The following is a 24,999-nucleotide window of genomic DNA, read 5'->3' on the forward strand; positions in this document are numbered from 1 at the left end:
ATCCTCTAGATTGAGACGGTTTTTTGTTTCCATTGGAGTATCTACAGGCTTGGCTCCTATTTTTCCTGTTTCTTGCAGAAGATCCAGGACATACTTTCTTTGAGATAGAAATAGGCCTTTATGAGATTTGGCTATTTCTATCCCGAGAAAGTAAGTTAGTTGACCGAGATCTTTGATATCAAATTCCTTCTTTAGAGCCTGTTTTACATCCTCAATCTTCTCATTGCTATTCCCTGTAATAATAATATCATCCACATATACTAAAATAATTATAGTACGAGTGTGAGTGTGTTTAACAAACATAGAGGAGTCAGAGGTACACTTGCTGAAATTAATTTTTAAGAGAAACTGACTAAGCTTGGCATACCATGCTCTTGGTGATTGTTTCAGCCCGTAGATTGCCTTTTTTAATTTACATACCAGGGAAGGCTCAGAGGCTAATGTATGGCCTGGTGGAAGTTTCATGTATACCTCTTCGGCTAGAGACCCTTGAAGAAAAGCATTCTTGACGTCCATCTGAAATAAGCTCCACCCTGAGTTAGTAGCAACAGACAATAAAATACGGACCGTGCTCATTTTGGCTACTGGAGCAAAGGTCTCCTGGTAATCTACACCATAAGTTTGGGTAAAACCCTTTGCTACTAGCCGGGCTTTGTACCTTTCAATGGTACCGTCATGCTTATATTTGATCTTATATACCCATTTACAGCCAACTGGTTTTTTATTTAATGGTAGGGTAACAAGATCCCATGTTTCATTTTTTTCCAGAGCCTGAAGTTCCTCTTGCATAGCCTTACACCAATTAGGATTGGTGTTAGCGTCATAGAATGAGGTGGGCTCTGTGTGGGATGTGAGAGTGTTTAAATAAGCCTTATAGGAAGGTGATACTGAAGTATAACTGATATAGTGATGAATAGGATATGATACCGAACTGGACACATAGTCCTTTAGCCGAGCAGGAGGTCTGGTAGGTCTAGTGGATCTCCGCAGGGCAAGTTCTTCTGTTGGTGACTCATGATTTCCCCCTGAGGAAGTTGCCATGGGAATGGACGTATCTCCCCCTGAAGGGTTAGGGCCGATGACAGGCATATGAGTGCGCTCCTGTGTAGAGAGAGTGTCCTGAAGTATGCTGTCGAAAAAGAAAAAATTAGAAGGAAACAAGTCGGTTGGGGGTGCTGTGGGAAGAGAGGGATCATTAGGAAAGTAAGGGATGGTTTTGTCAAAGGTCACATCTCGGGAAATGTAGAATTTGTAAGTAGTAGGATCATAACATTTGTAGCCCTTCTTTTCTGAGGAGTATCCAAGGAAGATGGTTTTGACACAACTTTTTTCCAGTTTATGGTGACGTCTAATGTGGACAAAGGCAGTGCAGCCAAATACACGAATGTGACCTAGATCGATTTTTCTTTGTTTGAGGAGTTCTAGGGGGCTAAGGTTGTTAAGAACGGAGCTGGGAAGCCGATTGATGAGATATGCTGCAGTGAGGATGGCATCCGACCAAAAAATGTGGGGAACATTGTTTTGAAAAAGGAGAGTACGAGTAACCTCAAGAAGATGTCTATTTTTCCTTTCTGAAACCCCATTCTGTTCAGGGGTATAAATGCAAGTAGTTTGGTGCAGAATACCTTCTTGGGAAAAAAATGCAAAAAAATTTTTGTTGATATATTCAGTACCATTGTCTGAACGGAAGATTTTAATTTTGGCATTGTACTGATTTTTAATAAAGGTATAAAAATTGAGAAAACATGGAAAAACGTCATTTTTCCCTTTTAATAAATAGATCCAAGTAAGTCGGGAGTAATCGTCAATAAAAGTGACAAAGTAGCGGAAGTGATTGTAGGAGGTAATGGGGACGGGTCCCCAAACATCAAAGTGGATTAAATCAAATAATTTTTCTGATTTACTAGACGACGATGGAAAAGGTAATCTAGTGTGCTTGGAAAATTTACAAACATCACAACAACTGGAGTCTATTTTAAGATGAAAAAGGTGATTCAAAATTTTATCTGACGGATGCCCAAACCGCTGATGCATCAACAAGCCTTGGTTGGAAGGGTTGGTTGTGGTCGGTTAATCGACCGGGAGTGGTAAGATAGTATAGACCATTGTGAAGGTATCCTTCACCAATCGTCTTCCCGGTGATTCGATCCTGAAAAGTCACAGCAGATGGTGAGAAAATAACATTGCAATTTAAAGTCTGGGTTATTTTACCAACAGATAATAAATTCGATTTAAAATTAGGTAAAAGAAGGATATTTGGTATAGGGTGATTCAAAAGGGTGGAGGAGCCAAAACCTGAAATTTCGGCTCTATCCCCATTAGCAACGATCACATGTTGGGAATTCACAGGAGTAAACTTGTGCAACTGTGTCGAATCCCAAGTCATGTGATCCATCGCCCCAGAATCAATAATCCAATCAGAATATGTAGGTAAAAATCTGTGTAATTGTGAGATACTAAACCTGACCCACAGGATTGCTGAGACTGTAACATGGACTGGAGCTGAGAAATTAGGTGTGAGAGTTGGGAATTGTCAACTGGGCCGGATCCGGCCGTAGGCTCATCAGGTTGGTTTCACGGACCGCCCAGAACTGCTAGACCGGGCTGCACTGGTCACGGACCGGCCTAGAGCCGCTGAATGGGCCGCCGCACCAATGGCCGCTGGGTTGGGTCGAACGGTCGGGCTGGCCCAAATGCCGCACGGCCTGACGGGCATTAATGGGTCCTCCCGACCAAGTGTGTCATAACCCGTAGGGTTAGACACACTTAATCCCACAAGACCCATTCTATTTTCCCCTCTCCTTTCTTCCTCTCGCCGCCTCTCTCCTCACCTGGCCGAAGGTCAGTGCAAAGCACAACGAGCGGTGTGACCTCGCTTGTTGCAGTGGTGACACCGCTTCGAGGTTGGGGGCATCCCCCGCCTCGGGCTTGGTCTCCCGAGAGAGCAGCGAAGGCTCGGCCTTCATTGTCGTCGGGGTTCGATGCTCCCATGGTGACGCGGCGAGTTTCTTCTTGCTGTACGAGTGCTATGACGGCGTCAAGCGGAGGGAGGCTGCTTGAGAGAAGTAATTGGGACCAGAGAGCTTCGTAGCTCATATCGAGCCCGCCGAGGTAAGTGTATACTAAGTCCCTGTTCGCCGGCCATGAGCTTGATCGGGTCATTGTGGGTGGGAGGTAACTCTGTAATTCCTCCCACCGGGTTAGTACTTCGGTCGCGTAGCTTGCGTCGGACCTGGTTCCTTGCTTGATGTGTGATAATTCTTGTTTTAGACTGAAAATGTGTGCGAAGTTGTGTTCTTGTCCATACAGATTTCTCATCTTCTCCCACACAGCCTGTGATGATGCTAGGAGCATACATAGTCTGGCAATCTGAGGCTCCATCGTGTTGGTAATGAGGGACATGACCAAATGGTCGTTTGTCTGCCATTCTTCGATGGTTTCAATCTCCTCTTTTGTTGGTTGGTTCGGGTTTTGAATTGTTGGCTTGGTTAGGGTTCCTGTGATGAACCCTAATTTTTTCCTGCCACTCAAACCAATGTAAACTGCTCTTGACCACTCGAAATAATTCTGGTTTCCCTTTAACATAATGTTTGTGAGTTTGGTGAGATCATTTTGTGACATGATGAAAAAAAAAATTCTGATTGTTGGGTAGATGATGACAGGATCAATCCTGCTCTGATACCATGTGGAAAAATCGAATGTAGAAGAACTGAGATTTTATTGATAAAATGATGATTAAGAATTCTGAATTTACAAAGGAAGTGTGTATCCTGTTATATACACTTGTAGCAACGGTAATTTTTTGTGTAGCGAAAGGTAGAAGCAGCCTTTTCCCTTAGGGGAGAGGTGTTGCTCATTTTCCCTCACTAGGCCTGTGATGATCTTGATATCTGAGGCCTTGGCCAGCAGTTAAAGATTGTTGGTCCTTAATGTTGGTCTTTGCCTGCTGAGTTATGCAGGTATTGGGTGCTTCAACAGCCTCCCGCCGGCGTCTCTTCGCCGATCTGACGCCAAAAACGGACTCATGGACCTCAAAAACCCCAAGTCAGCTCCTCCTTGCCCTTTTTCCTCTACCGGCAGCCTCCATATAGCCTAATCGGAGCAAAATCTCCTCCTCCACGATCTAGCATTTTCTGAAAATAGTTAGGCTGTAATTTTGGTGTTTTTGAACTCCTTACAACTCAATCTTCACATAAGCATCTCTGGATTCAAAATCTACACCGTTGACGGTATTGGTTTTCGAACCCCGGTGTTTTCTAGACGTGTTATTTAAATTTTAAAAATTATTTTAAAATTATTAGAAAATACTTAGTGTATTAATTGTTAGTTTTAATTAATTAATTAAATTATTTAATTAATTAATAGCTTGATTTTAGAATTGCTGCAGATTAATTGTAAAAGGAATTAATATTCTATTATGTATATTAAGGCTATGATTAATTGAATTAAATGCGAGGAAAAATATTTTGTAATGTATTGTGAAATAATATTATTTTGCCGGGCTGTTATCTTTTATATTATGATTTGGGTTGTGTTATGGAATCGAAAAATAATGCAGTTTTTGTGGCTCGACTTTCGTTATATAAATGTGGGATATTTGAAGTGTTTCTAAAAGGTTTTGGATCCGTTATATGGGGGTAAACGTCCATATTTTATGGAAAATTTTTGATAGAATTTTCGAGTCGGAATTTCTTAGACAGTCTAATCTAGGCCTAGAAAAAATTATGAATACCTTATTAATTAAGTTATTTCCATGAATAAATAATCCGTCCGTCCAGTCAGCTCCGCCCGAAGCGTAGGAGCAGACTGCGGAGCGTGGCAGAACTGTGAGTTAAAGTTATATATCTTCTATACAAGTGCTATACCAAATTTTTATATAGCAATTTTGTTTAATAATTATTACATATATTATTATCATTATATATATATTTGTTATGTGGATATTAGTAGAAATTTTATTAATTTTAATTCTATATTTAATTAATTAATTTATAGAATTAAATTATTTATTTATTAACTATCTAATTGATTGATTTATAAATTTCAGGTTAGTTATTTATTGTTCATCTAAATAATTATTTTATAGAATTAATTATTTATTTACTATTTATTTAATTAATTAAATTTACGACTGCAAATTATGTGATGTTCAATATTATTTAATAAGTTATTAAATAATAGTTAAGTTGTTTGCTATTTATATATTATTTTTTGCAATGTCGATATTATGATTACATATTGACTCCGGATGAGGCAGCAGTAGAACATGCCACCTAATGGGTTCCATTAGGACCACGTGCGCACTGATTTTAATAATAGACAGATAGTAAAAGAATATTTTTGGGATTTGCTCTGGTTGATTACAACTCTCTAGGCCGTGAAAATTTGATTGCCGGAGGAAAGGTCCATGGTCGAGTGTCGCTCTCTGAGCGCCGGCTTTATTAGGAATCAAGTGACCAGGCTGGATTTAAGGACCCTGGTTGAGCTTTGCTCTTTGAGCGCCAGTCCTATTGGAATAAGAGAGCCGAAAGGCCACTAGTATTGGGGTTAGGATTCTGCTGAAGTGCTCGTCCCTTATGAGTTAAAAATCAATTATTTTAAATTATGTTATGATACTTACTTTTTAGTTTGTGATATACCATATTACTTTATCAACCATTGCACGTGGATATTTGTAGTTATTTTACTTTAGGCATATGATTTTAACTCACTTCCGAGATTGACAGTCTCAAATTTAAATTTTTCAAGTGATAGCTAGGTTCTCCGTCGACTTCTTTTTGTAGCCGACTTTCTTTTCCCCTTCGGGCTTATTCTAATTAAATTTTACTTTTGTATTTTAAATTATTTGAAATTCTAGACTCTCCGCAGTAGTGTACTTGATACCTTATATTTTAATTTGGTCTGTCAAATATTATGGGATATTTGCTAGTAATATAGTTGGAGGATTAATTTAATTATGTGCAGATTTGTGAGTGAAATGTTGGATTGTTTTAATAGTATATAATCATATATGCGCTTATTTGTATGTTTGGCTAACTAGGCTTGCTACGGGTTTCGGTGGTCTTAAGCCTGTCCATTCCCTAGCGCCAGTCACGGGCCCATAGATCAGATCGTGACAAAATTGGTATAAGAGCCTAGGTTTAAATTTCTTTCGACCTAGGTTAGCTTCCTTAGTTACTGCGGAATTAGGGTCGAGTTTATCCTTACTTGTTTCATTGATTATAGTATTTGTGCTATACGTTAGAGAGTCTGTTGTTGTTTTGATATCTTGTTGTTTTTAGTTTTTGCTATACCGAGGACTCGAGCAGCTGCAACAGTAGTAGCAGCCCAAGAGGCCCAAGATGAGGTTTCCACCCAGTCGGCCCCACCAGCGCCAGCCTGCGATGCCAGGAGGCAAGGTAGGCCTAGAGCGGCAGCCCAACCAAATCAGGGCGAGGCTTAGGAGGCACCCGGTACTGGTGGAGTCCTAGGTAAAGCATTTGCAGCCGACATGACAAGGATGCAGAGGGATTTAGAGCAGTTTTTGGCTTTTCAGCAGCAGCAGGCTGCCCAGGGTGTCGGGAGCTGCAGTAGTAGGTCCGATATCGGGAATCCAGATGAGGTCCCCATGTCTGAATATACTAAGCTGAGACCCATGGAGTTTGATGGGGTATCTGGAGACCCTTTGGACTTCTTAGATGAGGTTGAGAAGAGGGCATCAGATTTGAAACTGTTTAGATAAGAGGACCACCGAGATGGCAGATTTTTCTCTGAAGGGTATAGCATCTCAATGGTTCAGGGATTACATTCGTCCCTTTTTGGATGGTATGTGATGTGCATAGTTTTACATATATTTGCTTGCATATTATTATGTATTTTCTTAGCAATTATTGTGTTTTTATTCCAAGATCACCCGTGTTTTGTGTTCTTTTGCATTTCAGGAGAATTTATAGGACCATCATCAGTGTTTGAGCAATTATAGATCAATACATGCGAAAACGGACAGGAATTCATCAAAACTGGATAAGGGCTCGCATGTCAAACATTGAGCACGCCCTAGGTCAAGGCCGTGACCAACCATTAGCCTTTGATCCTCAAATATGGCATTTTGGGCATGGTTTCCGAGGCTATCACGGCCTCCAAAGACACCGTGGTGGCTCAACACCTAGGGCACGGCCGGGACTAACTTGGGAGATCCGAAGGTTTAGCACAACCTGGACCATGACCACGGCTGTGCTGGGAAAAGTATATAAGGAAAGCGACTTCTTGAGCTAGGGCAAGCAAGGATGAGGAGAGTTTTGGCGGCTGGTTCGGTCTTTGCGGAGTACTGAGTTCGGGAGAAAGTTGCAGAGAGTGAGAACCCTGAAATCGCAAGGTTCTGAGTGCAAAACAGTAGTGGAGCAAATCGAGAGGCAATTGGGGAGATTAATCGTAGTGCAGATTCAGATTTGAAGCTGTTCATCCAATTCGAGAGAAAATGGTGTACATGTTTCATTTTCATTATTCTTTCATTATAATTGATTTCCTAGTTGTTTTAAACATGAACATGTGTAGCTAGATCGATTAAATCTATTGGAATTTCTTTACTATGTTGGCTTAGTATTGACTTGTTGGATTGTTTGAGTTTAGTTTTGTATCCTTCTTGCTTTCAGTATTAATAAGATAAATTCATGAGACGTTATGAATTGTGGTGTTTAGATTGCTTTGTGTGATTGAGAAATTCATTTGGCAATTAGAATTTTGAATAGCAAGAACTGGTTAATAATCACTTAGAGATAAAGATAATTGATTAGCCGGATTAAGAATTAACAAAGCTTAATAGAAGCGGATTAACGCTTAATTCTAATTTAAGAATCAATCGTTAGAAAGAGATTCCAACTTTAGGTTCTTGAGTTTAGGAATTCGGTTATCTCGAGAGGGAAACCAAATTCAATTAAGAATTCATCCACGGGTAGCATAATTGGACTCATCAATCTGTTATCTTTTGTTTGATTGTCGACTAGTCTAGGTTCCCTTTGGGTTTGCTTTCTTGTCTTGATTGTTTGATTTATCCATTCATTCCTGCATCTCACTTAGAACTCAGCTTGTAGTTATTAAGAAATTTAGAAATTACTTATCATTCATTTTAGGCTAATATAACATAGAACAAAGTAGTAACTCTGGGCTTTCACTTTCCCAAGGGATACGACCTTGATACTCGCTATTAGTGCTAGACTGCATCGATAGGTTCACTGCCTTAGATTGTAGCTGGATAAATAGCTTATCAGTATGTCATGGAGGCAGTTCAGGGACAGGTTTGAGAAGTACTTCATCCCTTTCAGTGTAAGGCAAGAGTACAGAGAGATGTTCGAGAGGCTGGTTAAGAGAGACATGTCAATGGCAGAGTACACTAAGCAGTTTGTGCAGTTGAGTAGGTATGAACCCTATGCTATAGGGACTGAGGAGCAGAAGAATAACAAGTACATTTCAAGGCTTGGTCCAGAGTTTGTCCCCTTGGTTCAGTCTAAGAGGAGCAACTTCCTAAAGGTGATGGATATGGCTAGACAAATGGAGATGACCCTATAGGCTTTTGGCTAGAGGATTAATGGAGGCAAAAAGAAAAGAAGACCAAGACTGAGGGACAGACTAGTGCCCAGCCAACTGTGCCGTTTTACAGTAGTGGAGGCTACTCCGGGGGTTCTGACCAGCAGGCCAGGCAGAGAGGCTACCCCACTCACAAGAAGGGTAAACATAATTGGAAGGGTAGCTGAGGATTCAGGTTAGGACAGAGCTTCAGTGGCAGTAGATAAGGTTTTGGTTATAGTAGCTCTAGTTCTGGAGCCATCATTTGTCAGGTGTGCGGCAGGTCACATCAAGGACCGTGCCTAGTTATTAGTGGAGCCTGTTTCAGGTGTGGCGAGATAGGTCATATGGCTCGAGCATGTCCTTGCTATTTCAGTTAGCCAGCTTTCTCTTAAGGCTCGTCTACTAGTGTGACCCGACCAACTTTTTCTATAACTCTTGACTATTCTCAGGGTGGATCTCGATTTATCAGCCAGTAGGGCCATGGCTTTGGAAGTAGGCCTATGGGAGGCCGATCAGGGGGCAGAGTTCAGAGTCAGGCTTTGGGCTTTAAGCAGTCAAGCCATGGGCAGGCAAGACTATTCACTCTCACCCATCAAGATGCGTGAGCCTCTAATGTTGTGGTGTCATGTATTATTCCAGTCTGCTATTCTAAGGCTAGAGTTTTGTTAGATCCTGGGGCTGCCCATTCATTTGTATCGCCTAGTTTTGCTTTAAGGTTAGGGTTCAACCGATTAGACTTCAGGTTCCTATGTTGGTCACTACAGCATTAAGTGATGCCTTAGAGACTGATGTTGTGTTTCAATCGTGTCTGATGTCAATTGAGAGTCGAGATTTGATTGCCAATTTAATCCTGTTGGACGTAATAGATTTTGATGTAATTTTAGGAATGGATTAGCTGGCTATGCATTATGCCATGTTGGACTGCCAGGAGAAGCAAACAAATTTTCAAATTCTGGGAGACTCAAAGTTTCATTTTAAAGGCGAGCAGATACCTGCCCCATCAAATCTTATGTCAGCCATTACGGCTAGACGGATGCTTCACCGTGGGTGTTAGGGATACCTCAGCAGAAAAAGATAGAGTTGAGGACGTTCCAATGTTCTGCGAGTTTTCTAATGTATTTCGAGAAGAGCTACCAAGATTGCCACCTCATAGAGAGATAGAGTTTTGCATTGATGTGGTACCAGGTACAACTCCTATTTCTATGTCATCCGACCAAATGGCACCAGTAGAGTTAAAGGGGTTAAAGGAGCAGTTGCAAGACCTTTTGGATAAGGGTGTTATCAGACCTAGTATGTCTCCGTAGGGTGCTCCTGTTCTATTCGTGAAGAAGGATGGTATCTTGCGCCTCTGTATTGACTACCGTCAGCTGAATAAAGCGATGATTCATAATAGTATCCACTTCCTTGCATCGATAATCTATTCGATCAGCTTCAAGAAGTTGCATACTTCTCCAAGATTGATTTGCGATCGGGGTATCATCAATTGAGGATTCGCGAGGAAGACATTCTGAAGATGGTGTTCAGGACGAATTATGGGCATTATAAGTTCTTGGTAATGTTGTTTGAACTCACTAATGCTCCTACAGCCTTCATGAATTTGATGAATTGGGTGTACAAGCCGTTCCTGGATCATTTTTTCATTATATTCATTGATGATATCTTGGTGTACCCCAGAAGCAAAGAGGAGCACACATGGCTTCTGAGGATCGTACTTTAGGTGTTGAGGGAGCATCAGTTGTACACTAAGTTCTCCAAGTGCGAGTTTTGGTTAGAAAGCATTGCTTTTCTAGGTCACGGGGTGTCTAGAAAAGGTATTCAAGTGGACCTCAAGAAAGTGAAGGCGGTGATTAACTAGTAGAGATCGACCATGATGACAGAGATTCGTAGCTCTTTAGGTTTGGCAGGCTACTATCGCCGGTTCGTGTAAGACTTCTCGAGGATAGCAACGCCTTTAACTAGGTTGACTCAGAAGAATGTCTAATTCTAATGGACTAATGCATGTGAAAGAAATTTTCAGAGACTGAAGTACTGTTTGACTTCAACTTCGGTGTTGACCTTACCCTTTGGGACTGATGGATTCATAATGTATTGCGAACGCTTTAGGTTGCATTTTGATGCAGCATGGTAAGGTAGTGGCTTATGCATCTAGGAAATTGAAGAGGCATGAACAGAATTACCCTACTCCTGATTTAGAGATGGTAGCAGTAACCTTTGCCCTTAAGATCTAGAGGCACTATTTCTACAAGGAAACGTGCAAGGTATATATGGACCATAAGAGTTTGAAGTATATTTTTCAGCAAAAAGAATTGAATCTAAGGTAGAGAAGATGGTTAGAACTTCTGAAAGATTATGATTATACTATTCTCTACCATCCAGGTAAAGCGAATATTATGGCAATTGCCTTGAGCAGAAAGTCAGCATGTAGTCTTGCTCATATCAGTACGGAGAAGAGACCTCTGACTAAAGAATTACATGAGTTGTACGACTAAGGATTGCAGATGGAGGTATTGGATTCAAGAGCATTATTAGCATATTTCAGGGTTAGGTCTGTGCTTGTTGATAGAATCAAGTTAGCTCAAAGTCAGGACCCATAGTTAAGAAAAATCTGGGAAGAAGTGCAGTAGGGTCGAGCTAATGATTTCGCTATAGATGATGATGGTACTCTCAGGATGGGATGTAGGCTGTGTGTTCTTCATGTGGATAATCTCAAGAAGGTGATTTTAGAAAAGGCTCACTATACGGCTTGCTGCATACACCAGGATTCTACTAAGATGTATCATGATTTGAAAGGAAATTATTGATGGAATAGAATAAAAAGGATGTAGCAAAATTTATCTCCAAGTGTTTGACATGTCAGCAGGTTAAATTAGAGCATCAAAAGCTATCATGGTTATTGCAATCGCTTCCCATACTATAGTAGAAATGGAAAAGTATTATTATGAATTTTTTTTTATCAAGTTTACCCAAGACTTCGGTTGTTTATTACTCTATTTGGACAATTGTGGAACGATTGACTAAGTCAGCGCACTTCCTTCTCGTAAAGACTACTTATTTTATGGCTAAGTATGCTCGAGTTTATTTGGAGAGTCGACGTTCCTGTTTTTATACTATCTGACAAGGGACTGCAGTTTACTTCGAGGTTTTGGAGAAAGCTATAAGAGGAGCTTAGTACTATATTGGACTTCAGCGCAGCTTTTTATCCCTAGACTGATGACAGTCAGAGAGGACAATTCAGACCTTGGAAGATATGCTTTAGATGTGCGTGATAGACTTTGATGGTCAGTGGGATTGGTACTTACCATTGATTGAGTCATGCAAGCATCGAGATGGCCCCTTATGAGGCATTGTACGGTCGAAAGTGCAGAACTCCTGTGTGTTTGGAAGAGGTTGGCGAACGGAAGTTAGCAGGACCAGAGTTGGTTTATATCACTTCGGAGAAGGTTCCTATTATCCGCGAGTGTCTAAAGACAACTTTCAATAGGCAGAAGAGTTATGTGGACCCGAAGTGAAAGCACGTGGAGTTCAGTGTTGGTGAGTATGTGTTCTTGAAGGTGTCCTCTATGCATGGTGTGATGCAGTTTGGCAAAAAAGGCAAGTTGGCCCCTTGTTATGTGAGACCCTTTGAGATTATTGACAGGATTGGAGAGGTAGCATACAAGTTGGACTTGCCATCAAATTTCTTGCATGTGCATCCGGTATTTCATATATCCATGTTGAGGAAGTACATTTCAGATCCTTCGCACGTGTTGTAGCCTCAATATATGGAAGTAAGTGAATAATTGACCTACAAGGAGCAGCCAGTTATGATCATAGATACTCAAGTTCTCGAACTATGCTCTAAGATTATACCGATGGTTAAGGTGTTGGGCTAATTCGTGTTAGCTACAATCTAAGACAGTGTACCTATCGATGCAGTCTAGCACTAATGGCGAGTATCAAGGTCGTATTCCTCGGGAAAGTGAAAGCCCAGAGTTACTCCTTTGTTCTTTGTTATATTAACCTAAAATTAGCGATAAATAATTTCTAAACTAACTAATAGCTACAAGCTAAGTCCTAAGGGAGATGCAAGAGTGATTAATAAACGAAATAACTAAGGCAAGAAGACAAACCCAAAGGGAATCTAAACTAGTTGGCAATCAAACAAAAGATAAAGGATTGGTGAGTCTAATTATGCTACCCGTGGATGAATTCTTAACCGAGTTCGGTTTCTCTCTCGAGATAACCGAATTCCTAAATCTAATAACCTAAAGTTGGAATCTCTTCCTAACGATTGATTCTTAAATTAGCATTAAGCTTTAATCCGCCTCTATTCAACTTTGTTAATTCTTAATCCGGCTAGTTAATTATCATTATCTCTAAGCGATTACTAACCAGTTCTTGCTATTCAAAATTCCAATTGCCAAACGGATTTCTCAATCTCATAAAGCAATCTAAACATCACAATTCACAATGTCTCATGAATAATGCATTATCTTATTAATACTGAAAATAAGAAGAATACAAAACCAACTCAAACAATCCAACAATATAATATCCAGCCAACATAGTAAAGAAATCCCAATGGATTTAATCAATCTAGCTAATCATGTTCATTCTCAAAATACACAAGAATTCAATTACAACAATAAGCAAAGGTAGAGAAAACCCGATTACATCCTTGGATGAGAGTAAACAGCCCCAAATCCTTTTGCTCCAATTGAATCGATTCTTGTTCCTCTTGCTCGATTTGAAAATCAATCGACGTACCTCGCCCAATCTTCGATCTTTGAAGGGAATCTGATTGAAACCTTGATCCAAGTCTCCTTTTCCCTTAGTTTCAACTCAGAAAACCCTTAGAGAGAGAAATATTAAGGTTTGGGACGTTCTAACCCTAGCCTCTTCCATTTTTTCCTCTCTTCATTCTTTTAATTAATACCCCTATCGCCTCCAACACGGCCGTGTCCCTGGCCGTGTTAAGGACACGGTCTGTGTTCCTGGCCGTGTTACTCTCTGTGGCCGTGCTCCATAAGATCTACTTCTTCTTCAATGTCCAACACGACCGTTTTGGTCCCCGTGTTGGTAACACGGCCTGTGTTTGTGACCGTGTTGAGAACACGGCCAGTGTTGAGACCAACACGGCCATGTTCAGCTTCCTCATGCTCGTACTTAGCTCGTTTCGGCAGCTTTGACGTCCAATTATGCTCCAATTCTTTCCTTTTTCATTCTTTGACTTCTTTTGGACCTAATGCACACAAACAAACGCATAGGGTGAGTGTTGGGACCAATTCACATCCAAATGTCCATAAAATCAATCTTAAAAACCCCATTTAGATGTGTGTATTTTACGCACATCAAATAACCCCACACTTAGCTTATTGCTTGTCCTCAAGCAATCAAAAGTAACATAAGGAAAATAAACCACTAAAGAACAATACTTAAACTGACAGACAAGCTAGAGAGCTCCTGCACATATCCTTAATAAGCGTAAGTCAAACAAAAAGAAACGAAGCAATCAATTCAAGTATCACAACAAAGATGCCAATAATTTGCAAAATACTGTCTTAACAAAATTATTCAGAACCAACTCCTCACCAGATTCACTCTAAGTCACTCAAAGTGTTTAAAGGATAGTGTTAAATCGCTCAAAGCATCAAATACTGCCTTACTTACTATATGCTTGCTCTTAAATCCTACTCCTACCACTTATGGAGAGTCAACAACCATGTCAAGAGGTCTTTATAAGGATTGTAATGGGGATTAGGTAAGGTTAGGTAAATTTGGTAAGAGTTGAACCTATGGTGTTCTGCAATGAGATAAATGACATGCACACAAGCCACAAAAATTATAAGGGATAAACAATAAACAGTAGTCCAAGGTGGAAAATAGGAATCAAGTCAAATTTGGTAAGAGTTGAACCTATTTTTATTTTTTTATTTTTTTTCATAAGGGAAGAACATTCACGTAATAGAGTGAATTTCTTTTGGATTAAGAAAGCTGCTATAAGATTCCACACTATTCCCAAGATAAAAATTTCCAATAAAAACAACTGATGTGTAGAATCATAACCCAAAGCAGAATAAAACTAAGTGGCAATGAAATATGATAGAAAATGATGAAAGAGGGGGTTATCTACAGAATCAATAAACGAATGAAGGCTATTTGGCTAGAATGAAAAACCTAAGTGCCTCTATCACACCAAAGTGTTAAACTCTCCTTATGGCCCTCATAAGTATTACCGAGCAAGTTCTAAAAGTAAAGACAGTAATTGGCACTCTCAATAAGAAATAAATACAAGCATATAAAGTGTATGCTTACAATTTAGGCTCAATTTCTCACAAGTGTGCTTTTGAGTAGGTTCCAAACAAAAATCATCAAAACAGAATTAAATAAACCAAAGCAACTTAGTGCAAAACTCAAACTAATTATCTTACATTCTTCCGCAAAACTCAACACTATCTGTTTTACCCGATCACATGGACATAAACAGGATTTCAAAAGCAAGTCAACAGTAAGAGCATAGAAACAAAGTGAAAAATTTTCAAAATTTTATAAAAAATTGCACAAAGAATAAACAAATAACTAAGATGGGATAAATATCACCCACCCCACACTTGAAGGACACATTGTCCTCAGTGTACAAAATATAAGAAATGAAAAAGGAAAAAGAACTAATACTGCCCTGACTATAGCTCCGGAGTGAAAAGAGGTGCATCAGCAGGTATATCAGGGCGTTGGCTAGTCTGTGGTAGAGGAGTAGCTGCAAATAATAAAATAAAGAATTAAAATCGAAACTGAAACAAAAATTAAATAAAATATGAAAACTAAAACTAATAAAATGTTTCAAAACAAAAGGTTAAAATATTAGAGATTAAAGAAAAGAAAATTGGGGTGCCTCCTAAAAGCGCTTCTTTTTTATATGATGAGTCTTCTTAGCTGGACTCATGGTGAAAAGCAAACGGTGGGGATTGACGACCACCCATCCTTCTTTCAAGCAAATGGCTTCAAGTATCCGCTTAAGGGGATAATCGTCGACTTCCTCTTCCCGACTGTCAAGCAAGTTGCCAGTATGATGGGCAAAACTCGCTCCTCGTATAATTGAACATAGTCATGATGCTGTAGGGGCTCTTCCAATTTGAAAGCTGGAGTTTCAACAATTGGAAGGATCGATGGTTGGGAAATTTCTTTAGGAGTGTCGATGGTTTTCTTCAGTCCTTGGCTTGGTTCACTTGCTAGAAGAAACTCGAGCTCCTCTAAGACTTCTTCATTGGATAAGTCGTGCTCATCTTCCATCATCGAAGGGACTTGTGGAAAATCTACCAACAATTCCCCTAACTGCAACTCATCATCATCAACTGTACATTCCTGTTGATAGTCTTCCGGAAGAATTATGTTTGCCTCTTCCTTTTCTGGTTCCATCTCCATGTTCAAGAAATCATCCTGCACAGAAGCATCATCGTCAAACATAGTAGATAAACCAAAAAAATTCTCACCCGAACGCAAAGTGATGGAGATCAAATGCTCCTCGGATTCAGTAGCGTTTGATGGAGTTCCCAATTGCTCTTCAGCTAGTAGCTTGAAGATTAAGCCTACTTGATGCTCTATGTTGTTAATCGAGGCTTGTTGATCTTCAAGTATCCTCTCTATTTGTTGGAATCTATCCTCAAGACTTGCAATAAACCTTGTCATCAGCTCCTCTGACACTAACTCTTCACCTTGAGTTGATGGTGCAAGATTAGGCTGCTGAAATTATGGTGGTTCTTGGCCATCTAAGCTCCATCCAAAGGGTGAATGAGTGTTCCACTCTTGATTGTAGGTGCTTCCATACGAGTCATTTGGCCAACTTCTCGTATAATTCACCTGTTCATAGTTATAAGAACAATGAGCATCACTATACAATGGACAATCATTACTCAAATGTAAACCATAACAAAATTCACAAAAAACTTGAGATGAAAGGATAGGAGTGGAGAGTTGATCGATAGCCCTGCAAAATGATTCCACTCGAGCTTCTAAAGATGCACAGGTATCCCAATTTTTAGCACTCTCTTGGTTCCTAATCCCATTTTCCAACGCATCATACAAAGAGTTTGAATTTAACATTGAACCTCCTTATTATTCACTACCTGAATCATAAACTTAACTAAATAAATATATACAAACAAAACAGAAATAAATAAATAAAAAAATGGCTAAATTAACAAATAGCAAATTTCACTCTAGTTTTCAAACATTCCCCGGCAACGGCTCCAAAAACTTGATGGGCTAATTCGTGTTAGCTACAATCTAAGGCAGTGTACCTATCGATGCAGTCTAGCACTAGTGGCGAGTATCAAGGTCCTATTCCTCGGGAAAGTGAAAGCCCAGAGTTACTCCTTTGTTCTTTGTTATATTAACCTAAAATTAGCGATAAATAATTTCTAAACTAACTAATAGCTACAAGCTAAGTCCTAAAGGAGATGCAAGAGTGATTGATAAACGAAATAACTAAGGCAAGAAGACAAACCCAAAGGGAATCTAAACTAGTTGGCAATCCAACAAAAGATAAAGGATTGGTGAGTCTAATTATGCTACCCGTGGATGAATTCTTAACCGAGTTCGGTTTCTCTCTCGAGATAACTGAATTCCTAAATCTAATAACCTAAAGTTGGAATCTCTTCCTAACGATTGATTCTTAAATTAGCATTAAGCTTTAATCCGCCTCTATTAAGCTTTGTTAATTCTTAATCCGGCTAGTTAATTATCATTATCTCTAAGCGATTATTAACCAGTTCTTGCTATTCAAAATTCCAATTGCCAAACGGATTTCTCAATCTCATAAAGCAATCTAAACATCACAATTCACAACGTCTCATGAATAATGCATTATCTTATTAATACCGAAATAAGAAGAATACAAAACCAACTCAAACAATCCAACAATATAATATCCAAATTAACATAGTAAAGAAATCCCAATGGATTTAATCAATCTAGCTAATCATGTTCATTCTCAAAATACACAAGAATTCAATTACAACAATAAGCAAAGGTAGAGAAAACCCGATTACATCCTTGGATGAGAGTAAACAGCCCCAAATCCTTTTGCTCCAATTGAATCGATTCTTGTTCCTCTTGCTCGATTTGAAAATCAATCGACGTACCTCGCCCAATCTTCAATCTTTGAAGGGAATCTGATTGAAACCTTGATCCAAGTCTCCTTTTCCCTTAGTTTCAACTCAGAAAACCCTTAGAGAGAGAAATATTAGGGTTTGGGACGTTCTAACCCTAGCCTCCTCCATTTTTTCCTCTCTTCATTCTTTTAATTAATACTCCCTGTCGCCTCCAACACGACCGTGTCCCTGGCCGTGTTAAGGACACGGTCTGTGTTCCTGGCCGTGTTACTCTCTATGGCCGTGCTCCATAAGATCTATTTCTTCTTTGATGTCCAACACGGCCGTTTTGGTCCCCGTGTTGGTAACACGGCCTGTGTTTGTGACTGTGTTGAGACCAACACGGCCATGTTCAGCTTCCTCATGCTCGTACTTAGCTCGTTTCAGCAGCTTTGACGTCCAATTATGCTCCAATTCTTTCCTTTTTCATTCTTTGACTTCTTTTGGACCTAATGCACACAAACAGATGCATAGGGTGAGTGTTGGGACCAATTCACATCCAAATGTCCATAAAATCAATCTTAAAAACTCCATTTAGATGTGTGTATTTTACGCACATCAATTATACCGATGGTCAAGGTGTTGTGGCGAAACCATTCGACCAAGGAGTGTACCTAAAAAGCCGAGCAGGAGATGAGGAGACCTCTACCCTCAATTATTTCAATCTTGAGGCAAGCCTTATTTTTTTCAAAATTCGGGGATGAATTTTCTAAAGAGAGGTGTTAAAGAACCTCCAAGAATATAACCCACGAACTCTAATCCTTATGAACCTGTGAATCACTAACTTGAAAACCCAAAGAACAACTTGAAATCAAACCCTAAGATCGTCTAATCAAATTGTAAGATTATCATAAATTAGAACCTAAGGAAAACTAAGTCCCTTAAACTCCAATCCTAAGTACGCCACAAGGATAGATCAACTCCTTGATAAGTAAGTTTTACATTCAAACAGGAACACAAGATACAAGCAAATTTGGCTTGAAATAAAGTAAAAATTTTAATTAATCATAATCTGCCAAATGCATATGAATTTGACATGTTTTAAAGACATATCCAAAGTCTTAGTAAGAATAGAACTCTTACTTAACTAATCTGATATAATATGAGTTTCCTTACAAGTTCAGGAAACTCTAACATCTAACCAAATAGTATACTAAGAGCTAAACAAAGCCTTCATAAACTTGGATTTGAAGAACATTAAACACCATCCATTTAGCCTTCACAAACTTAGACTTTAAAAATATTAAACAAAGCCCATTCCTTATGAATTTCATTTGGGATGAACTCCATTGGACTTCCATTGTTAACCCACTCTTGCATATAGGCATTTAAGGACTTTTGAAGCTTCTTGGCACTTGACCTTGTAGTTAGACTTTATGGCAAACTTAATGGATCATTTCTTCATTTTTTCTTGTTGCCCTCGTCATTAAGCCCATCCAACCAACATCTTTAAGCATTGGCCCATCCATATCAATGGAGAGAATATAATACACTTGAATTTAAATTTTAATTACTTTAAGTTTTATCGGAGGTAATTTGGTAAATTTTTAAATTAATATTCCATTAAATGTTGATGAGTTAATTATTTTACATATATGAATAAATAAACAATAAATAAAAAATAATTGGATTAAGGGTGTCATTGTAGCAACTTTTTGAATGGGGGACTTATTTGCATTTTTTCATCTTTTATTATTAAAAAAAATAACAATTTTTTCCTCTTCAGCTTCTTCTTTTCTCTCCCTGTTACCCTTTCCTTCCTTCTTCGTCACTCCCTCTCATTTTTTACCACCCCATCGCCGCTGCCATCTCCTCCAACCGTTGCAGCTTCCTCCCCACTCCCATTTCTTGCTAACTCCATCTCTCTCTCCCTCCTCCTTATCGTTTCTCATTGCAATAAGAAGGAAAAGTCGACTCACCTTGCTGCCTCTGCCGAACAACCTCAAGCCGACATCTATTTTCCGGTTTGACACTGGAAACGAACTCTTGGACCTTGAAAATCCCAAGTCAGCTCCTCCCCACTATTTTTTCTCTGCCGATAGCCTCCGTATAGCCTCACTGAAGCAGAATTTCCTCCTCCACGATAAATCATTTTTTGACAATAGTTAGACTATAGTTTTGGTGTTTTTGAACCCCCCATATGATATGGACATGGCCAAGCTTAAAGATGGACTTGATGGAGAGGACAACAAGAAAACCAAAGATAAAGCTAAGGATCCATTGAGCATGCTACAAGGCCCAATTACAATAAGATAAAGCTAAGGATCCATTGAGCATGCTACAAGACCCAATTACAAGGTCAAGGTCCAAGAAGTTACAAGAAGCCTTAATTGGCTATATGCAAGATCGGGCTAGTCAAGGAAGCCCAATTGGTCATGCTAGGATAGGCCCAAGTAAAGACACATCTGAATGGGCTTTATTTAATGTTTTGCAAGTCCAAATACATGAAGACTAATGTGGGCTAATATTTGGGCTGAAATCTCTTATTTAAGTTCAGAACAATGTTATTGCCTATTTTTCTTATGTGGCAGCTAGGGTTAATAGTTTTACTAGGGTTTCTTATGTTAGGTGGCTATAAAAACGCCCCTTAAGTTGTGTTTTGGGGGAATTCGGATTTTGATAAAGTTATAGTAGTTGTTTCCTTTGCATATTTGCTTGAATTCTTGAATTCTTGTTGAATGCATAAACCACTTATCAAGGAATTGATCTATCCTTGTGGCGTGTTAAGGGTTAGGGTTTAAAGAACTTAGTTTTCTTTAGGTTCTGATCTTGATCAACCATACCTTGCAATCTGATTTAAGCGGTTCTTGGGTTTTGAAACTCAATTTGTTCTTGGGTTTCTAAGATAGTAATTCACGGGTTCATAATTATTAGGGTTCGTGGTTCTAATCCTTGGAGGTTCTTAACACCATAACTCAAGCTTCGCATAGGCGTCTCAGGATTCAAAACCCGACACCATTGGCGGTACTGACTTTCGGACCCTAGTGTTTTCCTAATGCGCAGAAATTCAGGTTTCAGCTCGGTATAATTTTATTTAGATTGTGGAAATTATTTTAAAAGTATTAGAAAATACTTGGTATATTAATTGTTAGTTATAATTAATTAATTAAATTATTTAATCAATTAGTAGCTTGTTTTAAAATTGTTGCAGATTAATTGCAGAAGAAGTTAATATTCTGTTATGTAAATTGAGGCTGTGATTAATTAAATTAAATATGAGAAAAAATATTTGTGTGATGTATTGTGAAATAATATTATTTTGTCAGACTGTTATTTTTTTGTATTGAGATTTGGGTTGTGTTGCAAAATCGGAAAAATAATACAGTTTTGGTGACCCAGCTCCTGTTATATTAATATGGAATATCTAAAGTGTCTCTAGCAGGTTATGGACCCATTATACGGGGGAAAACGTCCATATTTTATGAGAGGTTCTTCGAATTTTCGGGAGAATTTTTGAGTCAGAATTTCCTAAGCAGACTAATTTAGGCGTCTAGGCCTAGAAAAAATTATGAATACCTTATTAATTAAGTTATTTTCATAGATAATCTGTCCGTCCGGCCAGCTCCACCCAAGGCGTGGGAGCATATTGCAGAGCATGGCAAAACTGTTAGTTAAAGTCATTTATCTTCTATACATGTGGCTTACCAAATTTTTATATAGCAATTTCGATTAACAATTATTACATATATTATTATTATTATTATTATTATTATTATATATATATATATATATATATATTTGGTATAGTGGATATTTTTTAGAAATTTTTACTAATTCTTATTCTATATTTAATTAATTAATTTATAGATCTAAATTATTTATTTATTAACTATCTAATTGATTGATTTATAAATTTTAGGTTAGTTATTTATTATTCATCTAAATAATTATTTTAGGAAATTAATTATTTATTTACTATTTATTTAATTAACTAAATTTACGATTGTAAATTATGTGGTATTCAATATTATGATTGCATATTGATCCAGGATGAGGAGGCGGTAAAACATTCTACCTGATAAGTTGTATCAGGACCGCATATGTGCATCGGTATTAATCAGAGACAGGTAGTAAAATAATATTTTTAGAATTTGCCCTGGTCGAGTACAACTCTCTAGGCTGTGAGAATTTGAGTGCCAGAGGAAAGGTCCTTGGTCGAGCGTTGCTCTCTGGGTGCCGGCTTTATTGGGAATCAAGTGACCAAGCTGGATTTAAGGATTATGGTTGAGCTTCGCTCTCTGGGCGCTAATCCTATTGGAATAAGAGTGTCGAAAGGCTACTAGTATTGGGGTTAGAATTCTGCTGAAGTGATCGTCCCTTATGAGTTAAAAATTAGTTATTTTAAATTATACTATAATACTTACTTATTATTTTGTGATGTACCACATTACTTTATCAACCATTGCACATGGATATTTATGGCTTTTTAAATTCAGATATATGATTTTAACTCACTCTCGAGACTAACAATCTCAATTTTTAAATTTTCTGTTCTCCGCTGACTTCTTTTTGCAGTTCGGCTTTCTTTTTCCTTTCGAACTTATTGTAATTAAATATTACTTTTGTATTTTAAATTATTTGAAATTCTAGACTCTTCATAGTAGTGTACTTAGTACCTTATATTTTAATTTGGTCTGTTAAAAATTATGGGATATTTGCTAGTAATCTAGCTGAAGAATTAATTTAATTATGTACAGATTTGTGAGTGAAATGTTTGGTTGTTTTAATAGTATATAATCATGTATGCGCTTATTTGTGTGTTTGAGTAATTAAGTTTGCTACGGGTTTCAGTGGCCTTAAGCCTACCAATTTTCTAGCGCCGATAACGAGCCCACAGATCGGGTCGTGACAATATTAAATTTATTTTCAAAAGTTGTTTAAAATTTATTTATAATTTTGAAAACATAAAAAACTGTTTTCTATTTTTATTTTAGAAAAATATCATAAGTAAATATAAAATATTTTTTTTCTATTTTTATTTGAAAAGTTTTTTACAAGTAAACGAGTCTTAAATGTTTAATTTGAAAAAACCAATCATGGGTAAAGAGATCGAGAGATCAAAGAAATTGTAGTTGTGAGTCGTGTACAAATAAGATTTAGGGAAATATTGTATTTTGATCTTTGACACCTAAAATTTTTGTGAATTCTTTTGTGACACTTTAATATCTTGAGAGATAAATCATTCATAATTTGCATCCAAAATCACAACTCCATTAATAGTTTTGACTATTAAATTTCAAATAACGTATGTTTGCTATAAAATTGATCTATCAATAGATGGTGAAGTTTAAATTAGTAAGAAATAAAATGATAGTGGAATCACAAACAATTAGTATTGAATAAATGAATTATAACTATTAAATTAGCGATATTAGTGAATTTGGATGCAAGTCGCGAAGGATTTACTTTATAAAATATTAAAGTGTTATAAAAGAATTGATTAAACCAACCCTAACATTTAATATTGTCTTATTCTTTTTATCTACTCGCATCCAATTACGCCATGCGCACTTTTTATTGGTGGCAAATAGCCTAAAAATTTAAAATTTGAGGTAATTGTGATTCTCGCCGAGTCCAAATCCAGGAGACAAATGGACATTTTAGCCATTTACAAATTTATCCATCTTTGAACTACGTGTTCAATGGTCATCTATTTAGCTAACAAAGTGGCTCCCCTCTGTTGAGAGAGTAACTCTGGTAGTGCACCAAGAAGCTCACTATTAGTCCCGACGGTGAGAAAAGGCTCTTCCACTTGCCCAACTCAATAAGGGTCATGCTTATTTGGCATTTGTTTATAACACTTCTTATAGACCTAACTAAGAGCTTGAACCGTGGGTTCTGAACTACCGGTTCAGGATTCATTGAGGTTGAATATGAACCAATCTGTGCATGAAAGGTCCCTTTTAAAGTTTAGTTGATTACTTCAATTACGGTTTGGTCTTAGTGCGACATCTAATTCAAATATTAAAAAATAATTACAATTTAAATAAAACAATTTTAAAAATATGATTTCGAAAAATTAAATTTATCACACTTTTTTATTTTTTAATCAAAAGATAAATATGTATTAAAGTAAAAGAAATGCAGTTTTAGCTTTATTATGAGCCAACATATTACAAGCTCTATTAATAAAAAAAATTAATTTACGTAAAAAATCTCACTATAATAAATATGTTGGCAAAAATAGTACAAATGAAGGAAAGATCGGAATTTTTTTCTTGGCTATTTGGATGACTTTCAAAATATCTCTTTTAAATATTATTTTTGGTTGATAAAAATCAGTTGTCCATGCCATGCAATCTCGAAGCTCCATGCTTTTAAAAATGAAAGGATCCGAAATGCCTATGATGATTGAAGAATCTGGTTGTTGCTATTTTGTGCAACAAAGCCTACACTTCCTATGTTAATATGGCTTCTATTTGCAGTATTGGAATTTACTTTTATTTTATTTGTGGAGGTCTCAAAGTTCCTTGATTATTTTATAGTTCCATAATATTTATTATAACAACTATATATTTCATAAAAATTAAATATTATAATTTAGATTTTATATGATATTGAATCTTAACTAGCTCAATTTTTATCTTTTAAATGGAAATCATTTTACATAAATAAAATATTTATATAAATTAAAATTAATATAAGTATTTATAGCATTATTAAAAATAAATTATTTAGAAATAAAAATAAATTTATATAAAAATATGAAATTAAACTTTTAATATATAAAAAGTATTAATTTTTAATTCGAATAAGTAAATGATTATGAATTATTTTACAAATTGAAAATTCAATTATTTGAGAATTATAAATTTTGTAATACAATTTTAGAAATATTTTTTTAACTTTCTTTCTTACTTGTACTTTAATTATATTTAAAAATGAAAGTAGAATATTTGAATTAAAAATAGTCATTAATAAATTGATTACAGTAATAAAATAGTCTAGTGCATGTTCTTTGGATATAAGTCATTTTATACAAATAAAATATAGCTAAATACATAAACGTGAATTTCTCTCGTTTTTGCAATCGGTCCCACGATCTCAACTTTAATTCCATTGGACTTTTTAATTTTACGGGTTATTAATTTTAAACTTTTCAATCATAGACATTATACGTATATGTTTTACTCCATCTAAAAACACATAAGTTTCAATAAAATAATAATATTTAAAATATAAAATAATGGTTAAATACATAAATGGCCTCGTGAACTTATCTTATTTTTGTAATTAGCTCTTAGAACTCAACTTTGATTCAATTGGACCTCTTAACTTTACTGGTCATTATTTTTAAATCCTTCAATCACATACATTAAGTGCATGT

Source organism: Ricinus communis, chromosome 6 (assembly GCF_019578655.1).
Source record: "Ricinus communis isolate WT05 ecotype wild-type chromosome 6, ASM1957865v1, whole genome shotgun sequence".
NCBI classification, from domain to species: Eukaryota; Viridiplantae; Streptophyta; class Magnoliopsida; order Malpighiales; family Euphorbiaceae; genus Ricinus; species Ricinus communis.